A 23,083-nucleotide genomic window follows, 5' to 3' on the forward strand; every position below is an offset into this window, starting at 1 on the left:
GCCAGTGTGAACATGCTCCTATTTTGCATGCATACCAACTTAGGGTACGTGTCCACGTTCAGGATGGCCGGCGGTTTGGACGGAGCGGCAAACTCGCTCCGCCCAAAGCTCCGCCCCCTTCTGGGGACGCGATGATGCTGGATGTGTTCATTGCACACATCCGGTAACATTGCACCCCACACATAGGGCCCAGTGTTATACCTTGCGGCGGCGCAGCGTCGCCGCAAGGTAAACGGACATGCTGTGATCTAAAAAGACGCTCCGCATGTCTGGAATCGCAGGGCCGCCGGATGTGTGTTACCACGCATAGTGGAGACGGGATTTCATTAAATCCCCTCCACTATGCTGTAACATCTGGACGCTGCGTGTTTGATGCTGCGTATCTACGCAGCGTCAAACACGCAGCATTTCCTGAACGTGGAAACATACCCTTATACTCCAGTTCATTTGCTTCGGTTTAGTAATCAAAAGTTGGCCCTCAAATTCGCTTTGCATAGAAGTTATTTGATGCAAATCAAATGTTCCCTATTATGCTCTTAGGTCTAACTAGGTCCCAGAGTATAAAACAAAGGGTTGAAAAGAAAAAACAATTCGCTACTGACCTGTCCCATCGCCAAAGCCCTGCATTCAGTCTTCCATGTGTCCTATGAAGATCCTCCATTAATTTCACTTGGTGATTGGGGTTTCTGGCACTAAATGAGCCCCAGAAATCACAATGTCATTACATGTATCGTTACAGGCAATCAGAGCAGTGACATCTGAGTCTCGGCAGCAAACAAGATGACAGAAGAGACAAAAAAGAAACTCAAAGTGGTGGGACAGGTGAGCTGTGAGGTGTGAGAGCCACAAGATGTCACTACAACTCTATGTATTTCATTGGATTTTGTATCTGACTGTATTACAAAGTGAACAAAGATATTTATTTTCCAGGTTTGGCATCAGTGTAGCTAATTAATATATCCTTCATTACGATAAGCAATGTCTGGAGTAGATGATCATAACCTAGGCGTCTGAATATGAAGATGACAAGATTTCATAAATCTCAGCACAAAACGTTAATATTAGAAATATTTACCAAGAGAATCTTTACAATTTGCATTACCTAAAATGTCATTTTCCTTCAAAATTTTCTTTCCCCTCTATAGTATTTTCTTGAAAGTATGGAAGTATTCTGCATTAATTAAATACATTGGGCACATTTGTGAGTGCCCTATAGACAGGTTGCTATAGACCATAGCATAGACAATAGACCAGATGTTCTGTAGACCAGTTTTTCTTTTTTTCCAAGCTGAATATGAGCAAATCTTTAAAAAAACTAAATGTTTACTCCATTCGTTCATTAGGTTCTAATTCTAGATAATCTGAAACACCCTTAATCACTGTTGATCTTAAACCAGATGAATCAATTCTACCATATTTCAAATAATTTAATTTAAAGGGAACCTGTCACCAGCATAATGTAGTGACTGTGATTCCAGTGATGTGTCACTTACTCAGCTGTCTGCAGTTGGTTTCATTAAAATTACGGTTAGGAGATTATCACTATAGGATTAGTAATCCTGCTATCAGGTAGTCCTCCATACTCATGAGCTCTGTATAATCCAACAACACCACTGATTGGCAGTTTTCTGTCTACATCCTAATAACAAAGGAGATTTTGGTCAGTTATGGCTGGTTCTTCTAAAATCACAGCTAGATGGTAGAACAGATTGCTGGCAGAATCCCAATCCCGCTGTGATGCTCTTTACAGCTTCTTGTCCCTCTTCACCTGTGAAGCCAAAAACCAACTGATGTCTAATGCGCCATTGGGCAATGAATCATGCACTCTACTTTGTGCAGTTTATGACCCCTGCTTCTCAAGCCTGCAGCATGCAATGGTAAGGAGCCTGCACAGGAGTCTCAGTGTCTATAGTTGGCTAACATCTTAAAAGACACATAAAGATAAAGGGCTTGTTCAGACTTGGGGCTCGAGTCTGCAGTCACTCTACGTGACTGTAGACTTGTGAATCTTCCCAACGGGCACAGTGCTCGCTATCAGGATTTGCCAGCATGGGGATCAGGCAGTCATGTGACAGCAAGTATCTGATTTGCATACTTGCAGTCACATTCCAACTAGAAGTCTCCGATCTGGCTCAATTCACTTGTATTGAGTGAGTGTGCACATGTCTAGTCAGCTTATGACCGCATGTGTGGAAATCGCAGCATCATAAAGCAGAAAAACGCAACATCATACATTTCCTGAAAACTGGATGGGATTTATAGAAATCTTATGCCCATTGTGTTTTGTTTTTATGCTGGGGAAAATTACATGCCGTGTGTATTTGAAATCTGCAAAATGTCAATTTCTCATGTCACTATGCTGAGTTTTATGTGCAGATTTTTCCCATAGAATAACATTAAAAGTAAAAAATGCACATGTGAACAACGCACTAAAAACGTTCATAACTGTATCAATAAAGTTTTGCTAAACACCAGAAAATAGAAAAAAAGAGAAAAAAATTCACTGTAAAAAGACGTAAAAACACGCTTCTAAAAAAACACATTAAAAACGCAGGCAACCTAATTTACCTATTAGGTGCAGAAAGTCTTCAGAAAATCTGCAACATCAAATAATCATCAAATATAGGGTTGAGCGAAACGGATCGTTCATTTTCAAAAGTCGCCGACTTTTGGCAAAGTCGGGTTTCATGAAACCCGACCCGACCCCTGTGCGGGGTCGGCCATGCGGTACGCGACTTTCGCGCCAAAGTCGCGTTTCAATGACGCGAAAAGCGCCATGTCTCAGCCAATGAAGGTGGATGCAGAGTGTGGGCAGCGTGATGACATAGGTCCTGGTCCCCACCATCTTAGAGAAGGGCATTGCAGTGATTGGCTTGTTGTCTGCGGCGTCACAGGGGCTATAAAGGGGCGTTCCCGCCGACCGCCATCTTACTGCTGCTGATCTGAGCGTAGGGAGAGGTTGCTGCCACTTCGTCAGAAGCAGGGATAGCGTTAGGCAGGGTCCATTAACCCCCAAACTGCTTGTGCTGTAGCGATTTCCACTGTCCAACACCACCTTTGTTTGCAGGGACAGTGGAAGCTACATTTTTTTTTCCTCAGCGCTGTAGCTCATTGGGCTGCCCTAGAAGGCTCCCTGATAGCTGCATTGCTGTGTGTACGCCGCTGTGCAAACCAACTGCTTTTTTCAAAGCACAAATCCTCTTGTTCCTTCCTTTCTGCACAGCTATCTTGTTTGTTTGTCCACACTTTTTATTTCATTTGTGCATCAGTCCACTCCTTATTGCTGCCTGCCATACCTGGCTGAGATTACTGCAGGGAGATAGTAATTGTAGGACAGTCCCTGTGTGTTTTTTTTTTTTTTTTAATTCTCCCTAAAAAAAAAAGCTGTGGGAGATTAAGATTGGCATTTCTGCTCGAGCGCCATCCCTGTGTGTGCCATCTCACATAATGGGCCATAGAAAGCCTATTTTTTTTTTCTGTTTTTTTTTTGTGGGGTTTCTAAATTCTCCCTGAAAAAAAAAAACAGTGGGAGATTAATATTGGCCTTTGGGCTTGTGTGCCAGTCCTGAGCGTGCCATCTCTCTCTCAAATAGTGGGCCATAGAAAGCCTATTTATTTTTTTTTATTGGTTTTATACATTCTCCCTGAAAAAAAAAACAGTGGGAGATTAATATTGCCCTTTGGGCTTGTGTGCCAGTCCTGAGCGTGCCATCTCTCTGTCAAATAGTGGGCCATAGAAAGCCTATTTATTTTTTTTTCATTGGTTGTATAAATTCTCCATGAAAAAAATAAAAACAGTGGGAGATTAATATTGCCCTTTGGGCTTGTGTGCCAGTCCTGAGTGTGCCATCTCTCTGTCAAATAGTGGGCCATAGAAAGCCTATTTATTTTTTTTTTCATTGGTTGTATAAATTCTCCCTGAAAAAAATAAAAACAGTGGCAGATTAATATTGCCCTTTGGGCTTGTGTGCCAGTCCTGAGCGTGCCATCTCTCTGTGAAATAGTGGGCCATAGAAAGCCTATTTATTACTTTTTCATTGGTTTTATAAATTTTCCCTGAAAAAAATAAAAACAGTGGTAGATTAATATTACCCTTTGGGCTTGTGTGCCAGTCCTGAGCGTGCCATCTCTCTCTCAAATAGTGGCCCATAGAAAGCCTATTTTTTTTTTTTTCATTGGTTTTATAAATTCTCCCTGAAAAAAAACAAAACAGTGGGAGATTAATATTGCCCTTTCTGCTTGTGTGCCAGTCCTTACTCCTGGGTGTGCCATCTCTCTCTCTCAGATAGTGGGCCATAGAAAGCCTATTTGTTTTTTTTTTGTTTGGTTTCTAAATTCTCTCTGAAAAAAATCACATTTTTTTATTTTGTTTTCTAAATTCTTCCTTAAAAAATCATTTTTTTTTGTGTTTCTAAATTCTCCCTGAAAAAATAAAAAAAAAAACAGTGGGAGATTAATATTGGCCTTTCTGCTTGTGTGCCAGTCCTGACTCCTGGGTGTGCCATCTCTCTCTCTCAGATAGTGGGCCATAGAAAGCCTATTTGTTTTTTTTTGTTTGGTTTCTAAATTCTCTCTGAAAAAATCACTTTTTTTATTTTGTTTTCTAAATTCTTCCTTAAAAAATCATTTTTTTTTGTGTTTCTAAATTCTCCCTGAAAAAAGTAAAAAAAAACCGTGGGAGATTAATATTGACCTTTCTGCTTGTGTGCCAGTCCTGACTCCTGGGTGTGCCATCTCTCTCTCTCAGATAGTGGGCCATAGAAAGCCTATTTGTTTTTTTGTTTTTGTTTGGTTTCTAAATTCTCTCTGAAAAAAATCACTTTTTTTATTTTGTTTTCTAAATTCTTCCTTAAAAAATCTTTTTTTTTTTTGGGTTTCTAAATTCTCCCTGAAAAAATAAAAACAAACAGTGGGAGATTAATATTGACATTTGTGCTTGAGTGACAGTCCTGCGTGTGTGGCATCTCTCTCATTTGGTGCCACCAAAAACAGAGTGTGTAACATTGTGCCTGCTTTTCCTTGCGGTGTCAGCCACCTGTAAAGGGGTATCTAAATCATACTGAAGTTATAGGTCACCGTGTAAGTTGATCAGCACAAAGTCATCTGTCAAAAATGTTCAACTACCTTAAGCAGAGGTCAGAATCTGAAAAGTCTCAATACAAGTTGCATGCATAGACATTTAACCACCATGCATTTGCAAGCCCGGACTAACTACCAAACATCCCTTAAGGTTGTAGCACCCTCGGCCAATGAAGCTAGTCAGCAACGCAACATCCCTTCCGGCAGTGTAGGGCCACCATTTTCCGCACCACCTGCAGTATCTGTGCAGGTTTCTTTGCCAGGCCAAAGCAGTCAGGGTCAGGGAATCACCAGTTTCGTAGTAGGAAACACTGCATCTAGGGCACCGGCGGCAACAATACCATCTCCCACCGTCTCTCAGTCTGCCATGTCCACCGGCACCCCCACTAGTTCCACGATCTCCAGCTCTCCAGTCCAGCTCACCCTTCATGAGACTATGGTTAGAAAAAGGAAGTACTTAGCCTCGCATCCGCGTACACAGGGTTTGAACGCCCACATAGCTAGACTAATCTCGTTAGAGATGATGCCCTACCGGTTAGTTGAAAGCGAGGCTTTCAAAGCCCTGATGGACTACGCTGTACCACGCTACGAGCTACCCAGTCGACACTTCTTTTCCAGAAAAGCCATCCCAGCCCTCCACCAGCATGTTAAAGAGCGCATCGTCCATGCACTCAGGCAATCTGTGAGCACAAATGTGCACCTGATCAAAGGATGCATGGACCAGTAGGCATGGCCAGGGACGTTACGTGTCCATCACGGCACACTGGGTGAATGTTGTGGATGCAGGGTCCACAGGGGACAGCAATTTTGGGACAGTTCTGCCTAGCCCACGGTCTAGGAAACAGTTGGCTGTAGCCGTTCGCACCCCCTCCTCCTCCTCCTCATCCTCCTGCAGAAGCGAGAGCTCGTCCACAGACCGCAGTCGCACAACCACTCCATCCGCAGCTGCCACTGTTGCACACCAGGTCTCCCATTATGGGGCAGCTACTGGCAAGCGTCAGGAGGCTGTATTGGCTATGAAGTGTTTGGGCGACAACAGACACACCGCGGAAGTTCTGTCCGAGTTCTTGCAGAAAGAAACGCAGTCGTGGCTGGGCACTGTAGATCTTGAGGCAGGCAAGGTAGTGAGTGATAACGGAAGGAATTTCATGGCTGCCATCTCCCTTTCCCAACTGAAACACATTCCTTGCCTGGCTCACACCTTAAACCTGGTGGTGCAGTGCTTCCTGAAATGTTATCCGGGGTTATCCGACCTGCTCCTCAAAGTGCGTGGACTTTGCTCACATATCCGCTGTTCGCCCGTACACTCCAGCCGTATGCAGACCTATCAGCGGTCTTTGAACCTTCCCCAGCATCGCCTAATCATAGACGTTGCAACAAGGTGGAACTCAACACTGCACATGCTTCAGAGACTGTGCGAACAGAGGCGGGCTGTTATGTTTTTGTGGGAGGATACACATACACGGGCAGGCAGTAGGATGGCAGACATGGAGTTGTCAGGTGTGCAGTGGTCAAAGATACAAGACATGTGTCAAGTCCTTCAGTGTTTTGAGGAATGCACATGGCTGGTTAGTGCAGACAACGCCATAATAAGCATGAGCATCCCCCTAATGCGTCTGCTGATGCAAAGTTTGACGCACATAAAGGATCAGGCGTCTGCAGCAGAGGAAGAGGAAAGCCTTGATGACAGTCAGCCATTGTCTGGCCAGGGCAGTGTACAGGACGAGGTAGCGGGCGAAGAGGAGGATGAGAAGGATGATGGGGATGATTATATTTTTAATGAGGAAGCTTTTCCAGGGCCACTGGAAATTGCTGGTGTGGCAAGGCCGGGTTCGGGTTTTTTGAGGGACACAAGTGACGTAGATTTGCCTGAAACTGCCCCTCAACCAAGCACAACCGCAGATTTGACAACTGGAACTTTGGCCCACATGGCGGATTATGCCTTACGTATCCTCAAAAGGGACACACGCATTACTAAAATGATGAACGATGACGATTACTGGTTGGCCTGCCTCCTTGATCCTCGCTATAAAGGCAAATTGCAAAATATAATGCCACATGAGAACTTGGAACTAATATTAGCAACCAAACAATCAACTCTTGTTGACCGTTTGCTTCAGGCATTCCCAGCACACAGCGCCCATGATCGTTCTCACACGAGCTGCAGGGGCCAGCAGACCAGAGGTGTTAGAGGGGCAGAAATCAGAAGTGGCGTTGGACAGAGGGGTTTTCTGACCAGGTAGTGGAGTGATTTGCTATGACCGCAGACAGGACAGGTACTGCAGCATCAATTCAAAGTGACAGGAGAAAACATTTGTCCAGTATGGTTACTAACTATTTTTCATCCCTTATCGACGTTCTCCCTCAACCGTCATTCCCATTTGATTACTGGGCATCCAAATTAGACACCTGGCCAGAATTGGCAGAGTATGCATTGCAGGAGCTTGCTTGCCCGGCAGCTAGTGTCCTATCCGAAAGAGTATTCAGTGCTGCAGGTTCAATATTAACCGAAAAAAGGACTCGTTTGGCTACCCAAAATGTAGATGATCTAACCTTCATTAAAATGAACCACAACTGGATTTCGAAATCTTTTGCCCCACCTTGCCCGGCCGACACCTAGATTTCCTATGAAAAGGTCTTGCCTGTGGGCTATTCTGAATGACTTTTCCAATCTCGCAATTTGCAGCACCTGATTGTCCAGCATACGACATGTTTACACCTCCCTAAATGGCCAAACTCCCCACACGGGGCCGTGGTATCGCCACTTGGCGCCAGCACCCGTGAGAGTGCTGTTTGTCTGAAGAGGTGGGTGTGCCCGCTTTTGGTCGACGGCACTGCCACTGGGTCCCTCATAGTACAATAAAGTGTCTTTGGCGGTGGTGGTGCGCACCCAACATCAGACACACTGTTGTAACATGAGGGGCCCTGGGCCTGTACCGCCAGCCACAAGAGAGTTCCCCCACCCCCAGCTCAAGCATTGCTAAACCACTTGCACAATTATCTCTCACAGTTCCACCAATGTTTAGTCTATGCGCTGACATCCGTAAATTCCTGCCACTGACAATACCATTGTGTTGACATGTATGATGGTACTTAACATAGTCAGGGGCAGTGTCCTATATTTACCCAAGTAAATACTTTGTGCCAAATTACTAGGTCTGAAACTACGCAGAGGAGCCCACCCCAGTACCGAATGATTGCACCCTTTGGTGGTTTCGTTTTGTTGTCATGCGTGAGATTAACATGTATTTATTGTTTGGGACTACTAACTGGCAGACACTCATTACAATCGGCCTCCGCTGACAACACCAATGCTGCCCGTGTACCCCTGGAACCAATTATAAATTGCCTACAGCCCAATTTTATTATGTTAGGCCTTCAAAGCCTGTCTGCGGTCCCTTCTTTCTACTACTACTCCACTGACCTGTCTACTGCTGCCCGTGTACCCCTGGAATCAATTATAAAGTGCCTACAGCCCAATTTTTTTTTTTATGTTAGGCCCTCGAAGCCTGTCTGCGGTCCATTCTTTCTACTACTCCTCCACTGACCAGACCACTGCTGCCCGTGTACCCCTGGAACCAATTATAAAGTGCCTACAGCCCAATTTTTTTTATGTTAGGCCTTCGAAGCCTGTCTGCGGTCCGTTCTTTCTACTACTCCTCCACTGACCAGACCACTGCTGCCCGTGTACCCCTGGAACCAATTAAAAAGTGCCTGCAGCCCAATTTTTTTATGTTAGGCCTTCGAAGCCTGTCTGCGGTCCGTTCTTTCTACTACTCCTCCACTGACCAGACCAATGCTGCCCGTGTACCCCTGGAACCAATTATAAAGTGCCTACATCCCAATTTTATTATGTTAGGCCTTCGAAGCCTGTCTGCGGTCCCTTCTTTCTACTACTACTCCACTGACCAGACCAATGCTGGCCGTGTACCCCTGGAACCAATTATAAAGTGCCTACAGCCCAATTTTTTTTATGTTAGGCCTTCGAAGCCTGTCTGCGGTCCCTCCTTCCACTAGGCCTCCACTGACCTGTCTACTGCTGCCCGTGTACCCCTGGAACCAATTATAAAGTGCCTACATCCCAATTTTATTATGTTAGGCCTTCGAAGCCTGTCTGCAGTCCCTTCTTTCTACTACTACTCCATACCTCCCAACTTTTGAAGATGGGAAAGAGGGACAAAGTTTGTGGCGCGCAACGCGCACGCCGCGGCAAATTTTAGGCCACGCCTCTGACCACACCCATTCACTAGTCACACCCATATCCACGTCTCAACCACACCCATTTAGCACTGCTGATCAAACTGTTCATAAAGAATAATTATAAACAAAAAAATATGGCCACACAGTGCTCCATACTGTATAATTGCCGCACATAATGCTCCATACTGTATAATGACCGCACATGATGCTCCATACTGTATAATGGCCACACATGATGCTCCATACTGTATAATGGCCACACATGATGCCCCATACTGTATAATGACCGCACATGATGCTCCATACTGTATAATGACCGCACATGATGCTCCATACTGTATAATGGCCACACATGATGCCCCATACTGTATAATGACCGCAAATGATGCTCCATACTGTATAATGACCGCACACGATGCTCCATACAGTATATTGGCTGGACATGATGCTCCATACTGTATAATTGCGGCACATAATGCTCCATACTGTATAATGGCCGCACACGACGCTCCATACTGTATAATGACTGCACATGATGCTCCATACTGTATAATGACCGCACATGATGCTCCATACTGTATAATAGCCGCACACGATGCTCCATACTATATAATGACTGCACATGATGCTCCATACTGTATAATGACCGCACATGATGCTCCATACTGTATAATAGCCGCACACGATGCTCCATACTATATAATGACTGCACATGATGCTCCATACTGTATAATGGCCCCACATGATGCTCCATACTGTATAATGGCCGCACATGATGCTCCATACTGTATAATGGCCGCACATGATGCTCCATACTGTATAATGGCCGCACATGATGCTCCATACTGTATATTGGCCGCACATGATGCTCAATACTGTATAATGACCGCACATGATGCTCCATACTGTATAATGACCGCACATGATGCTCCATACTGTATATTGGCCGCACATGATGCTCAATACTGTATAATGACCGCACATTATGCTCCATACTGTATAATAGCCGCACACGATGCTCCATACTATATAATGACTGCACATGATGCTCCATACTGTATAATGGCCGCACATGATGCTCCATACTGTATATTGGCCGCACATGATGCTCAATACTGTATAATGACCGCACATGATGCTCCATACTGTATAATGGTCGCACATGATGCTCCATACTGTATATTGGCCGCACATGAGGCTCAATACTGTATAATGACCGCACATGATGCTCCATACTGTATAATGACCGTACATGATGCTCCATACTGTATATTGGCCGCACATGATACTTTGTACCGTATAATGGCCACACATAGCTACTCCTACACACGCGGCTGCGCTTCGTACACCTCATACACACACGGCTCCGCTCCATACATCTTGTACACACACGGCACTACTCCGTACACCTCATACACACACGGCTCCGCTCTATACACATTGCACACGCTCCGTATACTTTGAGCACGCATGGCTCTGCTCTGTACACCTCATACACACGTCTGTGTTCCTCTGGAGCCTCCCCTCCCCCCTCCTGACAGTGCCGACCACAGAGCTAAGCGCTTGGCTTGGAGCAGTGCAGGAGCCATAGAACACCACTTCCAGTAGCACTTTCTTCACTGCTAGCAGTAGCTTTAGCAGTGACTGCACAGCTCTCCTGGCCACATGTTGCAGCAGCCTGACCCGTCTGTGCTGGTGGGCGGGGCTAACTGCTGTCAGGCTCCAGTGCAGGTCAGTGAAATGTCTGTGCTGAGCCTCCCTCCTCCCATCTTACTAGCCAGAGAATTCGGGGAGGGAAGCGATCCATGCTGCAGTCTGAACCATTGATCCCCACCATTATACCAGGCAATGCAGGAGCTCAGCTTTTCTCTCTTCTTCTGATGGGCGGGGAGAGGCGGAGCTTAAATCGGGCATGCAGCGATGCTCAGAAGAGAGAGACTGAGTCAGGGGCCCACCGGGGAATCCTCCGGTACCCCGGTGGGCCAGTCCGAGCCTGCACAAGTGGCTCTGCACTGTACACCTCGTACACACGTGGCTCCGCTCCATACACCTTTCACACTCTGCTCTGATCCGCACACCTCTTACACACACGACTCCGCTCCGTACACCTTTCACACGCTGCTCCGCTCCGTACACACGCGGCTGTGCTCCGTACAGCTCGTATACACGGCTCCGTACACCTCTTACACACGCACGACTCCGCTCCGTACACCTTTCACATGCTGCTCCGCTCCGTACATCTCGTACACACCGGGCTCAGCTCCGTACACCTCGTAAACACGCGGCTGTGCTCCGTACACCTCGTACACACGGCTCCGTACACTTCTTACACACGATTCCGCTCCGTACACCTTTCACATGCTGCTCCGCTCCGTACACACACGGCTGTGCTCCATACACCTCGTACACACGCGGCTGTGCTCCGTACACCTCATACACACGCGGCTGTGCTCCGTACACCTCGTACACACGCGGCTGCGCTCCGAACACCTCGTACACACGTGGCTGTGCTCCGTACACCTCGTACACATGGCTCCGTATACCTCTTACACACGACTCCGCTCACCTTTCACATGCTGCTCCGCACACCTCGTACACACGGCTCCGTACACCTCGTACACACGACTCCGCTCCGTACACCTTTAACATGTTGCTCCGCTCCGTACACACACGGCTGTGCTCTGTACACCTCGTACACATGGCTCCGTATACCTCTTACACACGACTCCGCTCCGTACACCTTTCACATGCTGCTCCGCACACCTCGTACACACGCGGCTGTGCTCCGTACACCTCGTACATATGGCTCTGTACACCTCTTACACACGACTCCGCTCCGTACACCTTTCACATGCTGCTCCGCACACCTCGTACACACGCGGCTGTGCTCCGTACATCTCGTACATATGGCTCTGTACACCTCTTACACACGACTCCGCTCCGTACACCTTTCACATGCTGCTCCGCACACCTCGTACACACGCGGCTGTGCTCCGTACACCTCGTACATATGGCTCTGTACACCTCTTACACACGACTCCGCTCCGTACACCTTTCACAGTACGAGGTGCACCGAGCGGAGCCGCGTGTGTGTACAAGGTGCACCGAGCGGAGCCGCGTGTGTGTACAAGGTGCACTGAGCGGAGCCGCGTGTGTGTGTCTGTGTACGAAGTGTACTGAGCGGAGCCTCAGCCGCGTGTGTGCACCGAGCGGAGCTGCAGCTTGTAATTAGCACATGATGATACAGTGACTGACTGTCATAGGGGCTTAGGCTTAGCCCTTTTATGCCTGGGGAAAAAAAGCAGCCACATTGATGTGTTGTCACTATCTCCCAGGAGGCTGCAGCTGCTCCTCCTCCACAATGCACTGGACGGAGTGAGTCAACTCTGTGACATCCACTACTCACTGATCTGCATCTGTCCCATTAGCAGCCTCCAGTCCACTCATGGTCTGCTGCTTACATTGCCGCCGGCACCCAGGCTGTGTCCGGCTGTGTTATGTTCACCTCAGGTGTCCCCTCTCTCTGAACTGTGAGGCACACTGAAGACTCAGGAACACACCGACGGGGAAGGGGCGTGGCCTAACAAAAGGTTGCGTGTGACAGCAGCTTCTCCTGTTCTGTCTGCGGGAAGCTCTGCGTCCCGGGCAGGACAGACGGGGCAAGCATCAAATCCGGGGCAGTCCCACACAATGAGGGACGGTTGGGAGGTATGCTACTCCGCTGACCTGTCTACTGCTGCCCGTGTACCCCTGGAACCAATTAGAAAGTGCCTACAGCCCAATTTTTTTATGTTAGGCCTTTGAAGCCTGTCTGCGGTCCCTTCTTTCTACTACTACTCCACTGACCAGACCAATGCTGCCCGTGTACCCCTGGAACCAATTATAAAGTGCCTACAGCCCAATTTTTTTATGTTAGGCCTTCGAAGCCTGTCTGCGGTCCCTCCTTCCACTAGTCCTCCAGTGACCAGTCCACTGCCGCCCGTGTACCCCTGGAACCTATTTCAAAGTGCATACAGCCTACTTTTTTTCTTTTATTTATAATTATAAAGCCCAGATGGACTACGCTGTACCACGGTAAGAGCTACCCAGTCGTCACTTCTTTTGCGAGAAAAGCCATCCCAGCCCTCCACCATCATGTAAAAATCCGCATTGTCCATGCTCTCAGGCTATCTAATAGTAGAAAGGTGCACCTGACAACAGATGCATGGACCAGTAGGCATGTCCACGAAAGGTTACATGTACATTACGGCGCACTGGGTTAATGTTGTGGATGCATGGTCCACAGGGGACAGCCTACTAAGTCTGTCTGCAGTCCCAAATAGAAATTGTCCTCCGCTTACCACACCAATGCTGCCTGTGTACCCCTGGAACATTTTATAAACTCCATTGACAAAAATTTTGGGTTTAAAGCCTACTACCAGTGTCTGCCGCTCCAAGGTGTTCTCCGGGTTGCCTTTTCTGAGCTTTGATCTTCAGGCTCTCGTTTAGTATTTTTTAAAAATCTAACTGCAGTGGGGCTAGTACTTGGGTTGGGGCCTACTACCAGTGTCTGCCGCTCCAAGGTGTTCTCCGGGTTGCCTTTTCTGAGCTTTGATCTTCAGGCTCTCGTTTAGTATTTTTTGGTAAATCTAACTGCAGTGGGGCTAGTACTTGGGTTGGGGCCTACTACCAGTGTCTGCCGCTCCAATGTGTTCTCCAGGTTGCCTCTCCATTGCTTCAATCTTCTGGCTCTCGTTTAGTAGTTGTTGAAAACAACACTGCATGCGGCCTACAAGTTGGGTCAGGGGTGTAGATACGGTGTGTTCCACTCCAAGGTGTTCTCCAGGTTGCCTCTCCATTGCTTCAATCTTGAGGCTCTTGTTAAATAGTTGTTAAATGGAACAACTGCATTTGGCCTACTAGTTGGGTTGGGGCCTACTAACAGTGTCTGCCGCTCCTTGCTGTTCTCCTGGTTTCCTGTCCTGAAATTCCATTTTCAGGCTCTCGTTAAGTAGTTGTTAATGTTAGACTGCATTTGGCCTACTAGTTGGGTTGGGGCCTACTATTGGTGTCTGCCGCTCCTTGCTGTTCTCCTCCACTGAACAAAGCTGTGCCGCCTGTTTACTACTGCTGCCAATTTCGAACTGCATTTAGACTAATTACTGATTTGGGCCTACTCTCTGTGTCAGCCTCTCATTACAGTTGTCCTCCACTGAACAAAGCAATGCCCCCTGGTTAGTCCTCTTACCAATTTTGAACTGCATTTAAACCACTTTATTCTTTGGGCCTATATCGGTGTTTCCTCCTCATCCTGCCCATTGCCCAGCCAGTGATAGATGAGTCTGCTGGTACATTGACCCATAACGCAACATTCCCCGTGCACGCTACACAGCAAGATTGTGACCCTGCTGAAAGTCAGGTTCCTCTTCCCGCATACCATACCACCTTACACGGGGACAAAGAGGAAGGTGCAGATGAAAGTGCAGGTTCCTTCATCAGGTGGGGGGAGGAATACTCGTTGGCGATGTGACTGGCACAGGGCCCCTCATAGTACGCAAAAATGTCACTGCCGGTGGGAGGCGCCCCCGCCGTGCAAACACACCGCCGTACTTTGAGGGGCCCTGTGCCAGTGCCAATGCCAACGAGTGGGCCCCCCCTGCTTGCTCAGGATCACAGCACTTGCAAAGTTTAAATACTTACCTTACCTTAACTATTATTATAAGGGAAATTAAGATTGACAAGCTTCATTAAGAAGAATGCATGGTTTTGGCATTAAAATGGGCACTCTAGGTGTTTTCCTGGCCCCCACTCACTGCCGACTATGCTGCCCCATTGACTTGCATTGGGTTTCGTATTTTGGTCGATCCCGACTTTACGTCATAATCGGCCGATTTCACTCGACCCGACTATTGAGATAGTCGGGTTTTGCGAAACCCGACTCGACTCTAAAAAGTCAAGGTCGCTCAACCCTAATCAAATACGCATCTTGATATTGTAGCCTAAATTAGCCAAAACCCGTCGATATATGAATTGCCCATGGTAGTTAAAAAGTGTGTCATAGAATAGCTCTAAAGCCCCCATACACCTGAGATGACTGTTGTCCAAACTATGGCTTGGCTAATCAGTCAGTCGCCAACTATCCTGTCCGGCTCTCTCATACTTGGCTAGCTCTGTGGTTCTCTATGAATATCTCTAGAGATGGCTTATATCTGGGAGAAAAAAAGGATTGGTAGTCCAAAATCGGACATGACTGAGCCTTATCGCCCAGAACCCCGACAATCACATTCCTGGGGACCCCATATGCAGCGCCCCAGAGACCTAGTCGTTGCAGTATGGCACTCTGCCGCTAAGGGGAGTGGCGGTACGTCTGATGGCACTAAGGAGTTCTCCTGACCAAGTATCACCAGAACACATTACACTTCACACTCCGGCCACTAGGGGGAGAAAAAGGCTTTATTTATTGGGCCACTCCTCACATTGGTAAAACTAGGGGCTGGGGAGGAAGTTAGTCAGAAGCTGACTGGGTTGGATTCAGGCAACATCCCGTGGCAGGGGGTGTTGCAGGGAGAAGGCACAGGGGGGTCCCTGTCAGGCGTGGGAACATGGCAGGTGCCTAGCGAACAGAACAGAACGTAATGGAACCGCGCCTGCACACCCTGCGGCAGTATCCAGGAGAGAGACATGAAGGGAAGGATATTGTGGAACAGTGTAAACGAGATCAAGCATAAAGGAGAGCCAGTAGGAGTCGTGCCGAGAGAGAGAGAGAGGCAACATCTTACTGAGACGCGTAGTCGGTGGCCGGAACACCGTAGGAGTAACTGACTTCAGGCCTTACTTCAAACTCCGCTGGACAGTTAATTATAGGTTGGCTGTCTACCTTAAATTTCCTAAGAAGACATAGGGGGCAACATTGGGAGAGGGGCGTCTCTAGGGTCCCGGAAGACCTCCAAGCCTTCCCGTCATACGGGTGCGTCATAGCCAAAATATACCTGGGGGACGAGAAACTAGTAACATCTGGAACTAAAGAGAATGAGAGAGAGCTGTAGAGAACGAACGAACGAGAACAGCAGTTGTGAGGACTATTCCGAATACTCAGCGGGGTAGGACTACAACACACAGGCACTAGTGGTAGGCAACGATTTCCATCTGTGAAGGAAACTCTGGATGTGCCCATCGGACCGGCCGGTCTCTGATAGCCCTGTTAAACGTACTCTGGATTGAGGATCCTGAAGCCTTCAGTAAAGAGGTAAAGAGACTGCAACCTTGTGTCCTCATTATTGCCTGCACCTCACACCATCGCCACCTACACCACTGGGAAGCCCTGGGGACATACTTCACCTGTGGGAAGTTATACCATCCAGCTGCCATTCCATCACCCCAGCGGACCCCACAGCAGCATTGGTCACCCTGACCAAACACCACAGGTGGCGTCACGAACCCCTGACAGACTGTTTCACCACCTTTATTGGACGCCCCTTAGCAGGGTCACAGACTGGGTCTAGCCACCGTGACAGCCTCAGCACCGAACCAGAGAGGCCCGGTGCCGAGAACTCGTGGCCCTGCGTCTGGGGGCGATCCACATACATTTTAGACTGTACGCTGTACCCATTAATATCAGTGGGTTCGACTGACATTAGTCTAATGTGTACGGGGGGACTTAACTTTATAAACGTGTTATAAATCTTATTTTTAATAATCAGTGCAGTATAATTTACAAGTCATTATAAGGGAGGTCTAGGTTCCTCTTCAGAGGAACACACAGTGGTGTGAATAGTTTGCCCCCATCCTGATTTCCTATTCTTTTGCATGTTAGTCACGCCTAAATGTTTCCGATCACCAAACAAAATGTAAAATATTAGACAAAGATAACACAAGTAATCACAAAATGCAGTTTATAAATGAAGGTATTTGTTATTAAGGGAAAAAATATATATACGGTATATCTACTATATAATTGTCTAAGGGTCACTTCCGTCTTTCTGTCTGTCCTTCTGTCTGTCCTTCTGTCTGTCACGGATATTCATTGGTCGCGGCCTCTGTCTGTCATGGAATCCAAGTCGCTGATTGGTCGTGGCAAAACGCCCACGACCATTGCCACGACCAATCAGCGACGGGCACAGTCCGGAGGCAACACGGCTGCTCCTTCCTCCCCGCTTCGTACTCCCTTCCAGTCAGCCCTCACACAGGGTTAATGGCAGCGCTAATGGACCGCGTTGTACCGCGGTGTAACGCACTCCATTAACGCTTCTATTAACCCTGTGTAACCAACTTTTTTACTATTGATGCTGCCTATGCAGCCTCAATAGTAAAAAGATCTAATGTTAAAAATAATAAAAAAATTAAAAATCATCATATACTCACATTCCGGCACCTTTTCCGCTCCTCGCAACGCTCCGGTGACCGCTCCATGCAAGCGGCAGGTTCCGGTGGCAAGAATGGTATGCGACAAGGACCTGCCATGATGTCATGGTCATGTGACTGCGACATCATCACAGGTCCTGCGAGAAAGACCTGCTATGACGTCATGGTCATGCGACCGCGACGTCATCACAGGTCATCACAGGTCCTGCGCCCATACCAACCCTGAAATCGGAAGCTGCCACATGCACCGCACACAGGGCCAGGACTTCAACGGAGGGTGAGTATATGTTTATTTTTTATTTTAAGTCTGTATACTACATGGCTCTGTGCTGTATACTCTGTCGCTGTGCAATATACTACATGGCTGGGCAATATACTACATGGCTCTGTGTTGTATACTCCGTCGCTGTGCAATATACTACATGGCTGGGCAATATACTGCATGACTAGGCAATATACTACGTGGCTGGGCAATATACTACGTGACTGGGCAATATACTATGTGGCTGTGGCTGGGCAATATACTACGTGGCTGGGCAAAATACTACGTGGCTGGGCAATATACTAAGTGGCTGGGCAATATACTACGTGACTGGGCAATATACTACGTGGCTGGGCAATATACTACGTGACTGGGCAATATACTATGTGGCTGGGCAATAGACTATGTTACTGGCAATATACTACGTGGCTGGGCAATATACTACGTGGCTGGGCAATATACTATGTGGCTGGGCAATATACTACGAGACTGGGCAATATACTACGTGGCTGGGCAATATACTACGTGACTGGGCAATATACTACGTGGCTGGGCAGTATACTATGTGACTGGGCAATATACTACATGGCTGGGCAATATACTACGTGGCTGGGCAATATACTACGTGGCTGGGCAATATACTACGTGACTGGGCAATATACTACGTGGCTGGGCAATATACTATGCGGGATGTGCAATGTTATGATCAGGCGGCCTTGGAACAACATGAAAAGACCTTCGCTGGAGTAGTGGTAACTATACAGACCGCTAACCCTGAACTTATCACAGACACTAGAAGTAGTTGTGGGGTGTACCTATCAGACCTAGACACCTCGACACAGCCGGAGGACTAAATTTCCCTAAAGATGGAAAATAGGAAAACTGACTTGCCTCAGAGTAGACCCCCAAAGTATAGGCAGCCCCCCACAAATAATGATGGTGAGTAGGAGAGGAAAAGACACACGCAGGCGGAAAACAGATTTAGCAAAGGAGGCCACTTCTACCTAGATAGGAAAGTATAGTACAGGATACTGAGCGGGCAGCACAAAATCTACAAAATATCCACCGCAGAAAAATACAAAAACTCCACCACCTAACTAAAGGTGTGGAGAGTATATCTGCAACTCCAGCAAATCCAACCAGACTGAGAAAACAACAGGACAGTAGAAGCTGGAACAAAATAGAAACTATGAACAGCACTGAAAAATAGACACACAGCCTGTGAGCCTAAGAAAAAGAATAAGACACTTATCTTTAGCTGAAATGGCAGCAGGCAGGAGAGGCCAGGCAGAGAACCATTACTGGCAATAGAACATTGACAACTGGCAGGGACTAATGAGTCCTGCAAAGCTAAATACCCCAGTCAGCTTTGCAATTAGCAGATACACCTGTCCAATCCTGCAGTCCAGGCACAACTGCGTTACCATCTTCAACCACCGGAGGGAGCCCAAAAGCAGAATTCACAACAGTGCAATTTACTATGCGGGCTGTGCAGTATTCTACGTGACTGGGCAATATACTACGTGGCTGGACAATATACTACGTGGCTGGGCAATATACTACGTGGCTGGGCAATATATTATGTGACTGGGCAATATACTACGTGGCTGGGCAATATACTATGTGGCTGGGCAAAAAAGTTTGGACACACCTTCTCATTTAAAGATCTTTCTGTATTTTCATGACTATGAAAATTGTACATTCACACTGCAGGCATCAAAACTATGAATTAACACATGTAGAATTATATACTTAACAAAAAAGTGTGAAACAACTGAAAATATGTCTTATATTCAGAAAATTGCCGCCAAAGCATCATCATTCCATTTAGTCAGCACAGACCATTTTCTGAATTTCTGACAATACAATTCAGCCGCCTCTTGCCCCTGAGATAGGGCCAACAAGGTCTTCTCAGCTTGATCCACAGAATTAGGCTCATCATACAATAACCCCAATGCTTGAAAGAAAGAATCAACATTAATCAAAGCAGGATTGCCAGATTCCAGGGAAAATGCCCAATCCTGTGGGTCACCACGCAGCAGGGATATGATGATTTTAACCTGCTGAATGGGATCACCAGAGGACGGGGGTCTCAATGCAAAAAACAGTTTACAGTTATTTTTGAAACTCAAAAATTTGGATCTGTCACCAAAAAATAAATCAGGAGTGGGAATCTTAGGTTCTAAAGCAGGAGTCTGAACAATATAATCTGAAATACCCTGTACCCTAGCAGCAAGCTGATCCACACGAGAAGCTAACTCCTGAACATTCATGTTAGTACTAGGTTCCTCAGCCACCCAGAGATAAAGAGGGAGGAAAAGACAAAACAGGCTAAGGAAAAAAAATGGCTCAAAACCACTCATTAGAAGAGGTGACTCTTCGTCTTCCTTTCCTGGGGCGGTCCTCATGTGAGCCAGTTTCTTTGTAGCACTTGATGGTTTTTGCCACTGCACTTGGGGACACTTTCAAAGTTTTCCCAATTTTCCGGACTGACTGACCTTCATTTCTTAAAGCAATGATGGCCACTCGTTTTTCTTTACTTAGCTGCTTTTTCTTGCCATAATACAAATTCTAACAGTCTATTCAGTAGGACTATCAGCTGTGTATCCACCAGACTTCTGCTCAACACAACTGATGGTCCCAACCCCATTTATAAGGCAAGAAATCCCACTTATTAAACCTGACAGGGCACACCTGTGAAGTGAAAACCATTCCCGGTGACTACCACTTGAAGCTCATCAAGAGAATGCCAAGAGTGTGCAAAGCAGTCATCAAAGCAAAAGGTGGCTACTTTGAAGAACCTAGAATATAATACATAATTTCAGTTGTTTCACACTTTTTTGTTAAGTATATAATTCCACATGTGTTAATTCATAGTTTTGATGCCTTCAGTGTGAATGTACAATTTTCATAGTCATGAAAATACAGAAAAATCTTTAAATGAGAAGGTGTGTCCAAACTTTTGGTCTGTACTGTATATATATATATATATATATATATATATATATATATATATATATATATATATATATACAGTATATCTCACACAAAATGCAGGCGATCCGCACTGCTGCTGCACCTATGACACAATGTCCAACTTGTAATACCAAAACGCTTCAGGCATTTATACCTGGACTCTCGGTTGCCCACTCGGAAAGAAACAGCACTGATAGTCCATGAACAAGAGAGAATGGGTGGCACTCACCGGTCTGTAAACTCCAAAGTTTATTGCAAATCTTTAAAACATCTTCGGCAGGGAACTGAAGAGCGGAGTGTGAGGACGACTGCTGTTTCGCGCACCTGCGCTTCTATGGGTCCTAGAGGTAAAAGGAAATGACGGAGGTCCAAGTACCTGCTGGCAGACTTAGCTCCTTCCCCATTTCCTACCCCTTTCCAAACAAAGTGTAAAGCCATCCACCTGATAGAGTGAAATCAACATTATAAAATACAGCAAAAACATATACTAGTTAAAATAAATAAAACATAACCAATAGTGACGTGCTGAAATTACAAAAAAGATGGACATGTCAATTCTATCATTGAAGCCGGTGGTTTCTAATGCTCATGTATGCATAATCCATCTTTCTTCTCTCCTGAGGAGAAGCTTGTGGAGATCACCTTCTTGTGGTAACACTACCTTTTCCAATCCCGCAAAAATGTCAGAACTCCAGGATTTCTTCCATGATGCTCTCAAATGACTGATCAACTGGGGGACCCCTTTGCCTGTGTGTATCGAGTTGAAATGCTCCCTAAATCTCACAAATAGTGGCCGGATTGTCTTACCAATGTAGCAGAATTTGCAAGGGCAAAATATCACGTATACAACGTAATTGGTCCTTCAGGAGATAAAATCCAATATCTGGTGTGAAACAGCCCCAATATGTAAAGAGCGTCCTGTAACATGTTGATGACAAAAGGAACAGTGTCCACACTTAAAATTTCCCTTAGGGGCACCAGCCCCAAGCCAATCATTTTGTTTAGTTCTCATATGGTTGTGCACTAAGATATCTCTTAAATTAGTACTTCGTCTACATGAAATTAAAAGACCCCTGGACACAATTTCAGCAAGTTCTGCATCACGTTCCAAGATGTGCCAGTGTTTCCCAATTGTTGAACGAATGGAATCGTCCATGGGGTCATATTTAAAACAATAAAGAAATCTCTTGTCTGTTTTGTTTTTTCTAGCAAGAGAATTACTATCCGAGTTATCCTGCCTTGATCTGTCCAAAGCTGCATCTAGAATTGAATTAGGCCCCCCCCCATTAAATCATTTATACAGACCAGAAGACTGTTTCATAAAGCCATCGGGTTTACTGTTAATTATTTTCAATCTAAAAAATTGACTGTATAGCAATGACTGCTTTGTATAGAAAGGGCGAGCACTGTCAAAATGTAACAAGAAATTGGTAGAGGACGGTTTACGGTATACTTCCGTATTTAGAATCCACTCTGTTATTCAAACTTTCACATCTAGGAATTCCAATGAAGCCCTGCCATATTTGGAGGTGTACCTCATATTCATGATGTTTGATCGGCTCAGGTACTCCATAAAGCTGTGGAAGATATCCTGAGGACCATCCCACATCATGAATATGTCATCCACATATCTAATATACAATTTGATATGTTTCAAATAGTAATTATTAAGTGAGTAAATATATCTCTCTTCAAATACGGCCAGAAACAAGTTGGCGAAAGTACAAGCTACCGGAGTCGCACACTTTGGATGTACCACGTATCCATAAACTTGAAGGCATTGTGCTTCAAAATGAAGTTTATCCCTTCACATGCAAAATTGATAAAATCAGAATGTTTCCCTGTGCCTGTTAACACCTTCCTGACTGCTTCAACTTCCTCATTATGTGGAATTCTGATATATAGGCTCTTCACGTCTATTGAGACCAAGGAGAAACCTTCCTGTCAGGAAAAATCATGTAGGGATTTCAAAAAGTATTTTGTGTCTTTAACATAAGATGGAACATCCTGCAACAGAAGATGAAGTAGCCAATCCTTGAACTGGAACAGGGGCTCTGTGAGAGACCCTATCCCAGACATGATGGGGCGCCCAGGGGGATATGAGTGACTTGTGCACTTTAGGGATACAATACCAATGCGGTTTTTGTGGGAATTTTGGTAGCTGTGTGGCTGTTTCAAGATGCACAATAAGGAGGCACTCGAAGAAAAATGGGCTGCATGGTCAAG

At 46.2% G+C, this 23,083-nt stretch overlaps 1 protein-coding gene across 7 annotated transcripts in view; it reads left to right on the plus strand.

Annotated features, from left to right (window-relative positions):
• The window catches only part of LOC138642761 (uncharacterized), a 272,058-nt gene that overhangs the window by 37,284 nt on the left and 211,691 nt on the right, over positions 1–23,083 (plus strand). For 5 of the 7 annotated variants that reach the window (XR_011314095.1, XR_011314097.1, XR_011314099.1 and 2 more), the window contains exon 2: positions 740–822. The gene's annotated coding sequence lies outside the window, so the exon portion shown is untranslated. Of the gene's footprint in view, positions 1–739; positions 823–930; positions 1,880–23,083 lie in introns of those variants that run through there. The other 2 variants (XR_011314096.1, XR_011314098.1) reach the window with 1 other exon arrangement.

The sequence above is a fragment of the Ranitomeya imitator genome, chromosome 6, assembly GCF_032444005.1.
Source record: "Ranitomeya imitator isolate aRanImi1 chromosome 6, aRanImi1.pri, whole genome shotgun sequence".
NCBI classification, from domain to species: Eukaryota; Metazoa; Chordata; class Amphibia; order Anura; family Dendrobatidae; genus Ranitomeya; species Ranitomeya imitator.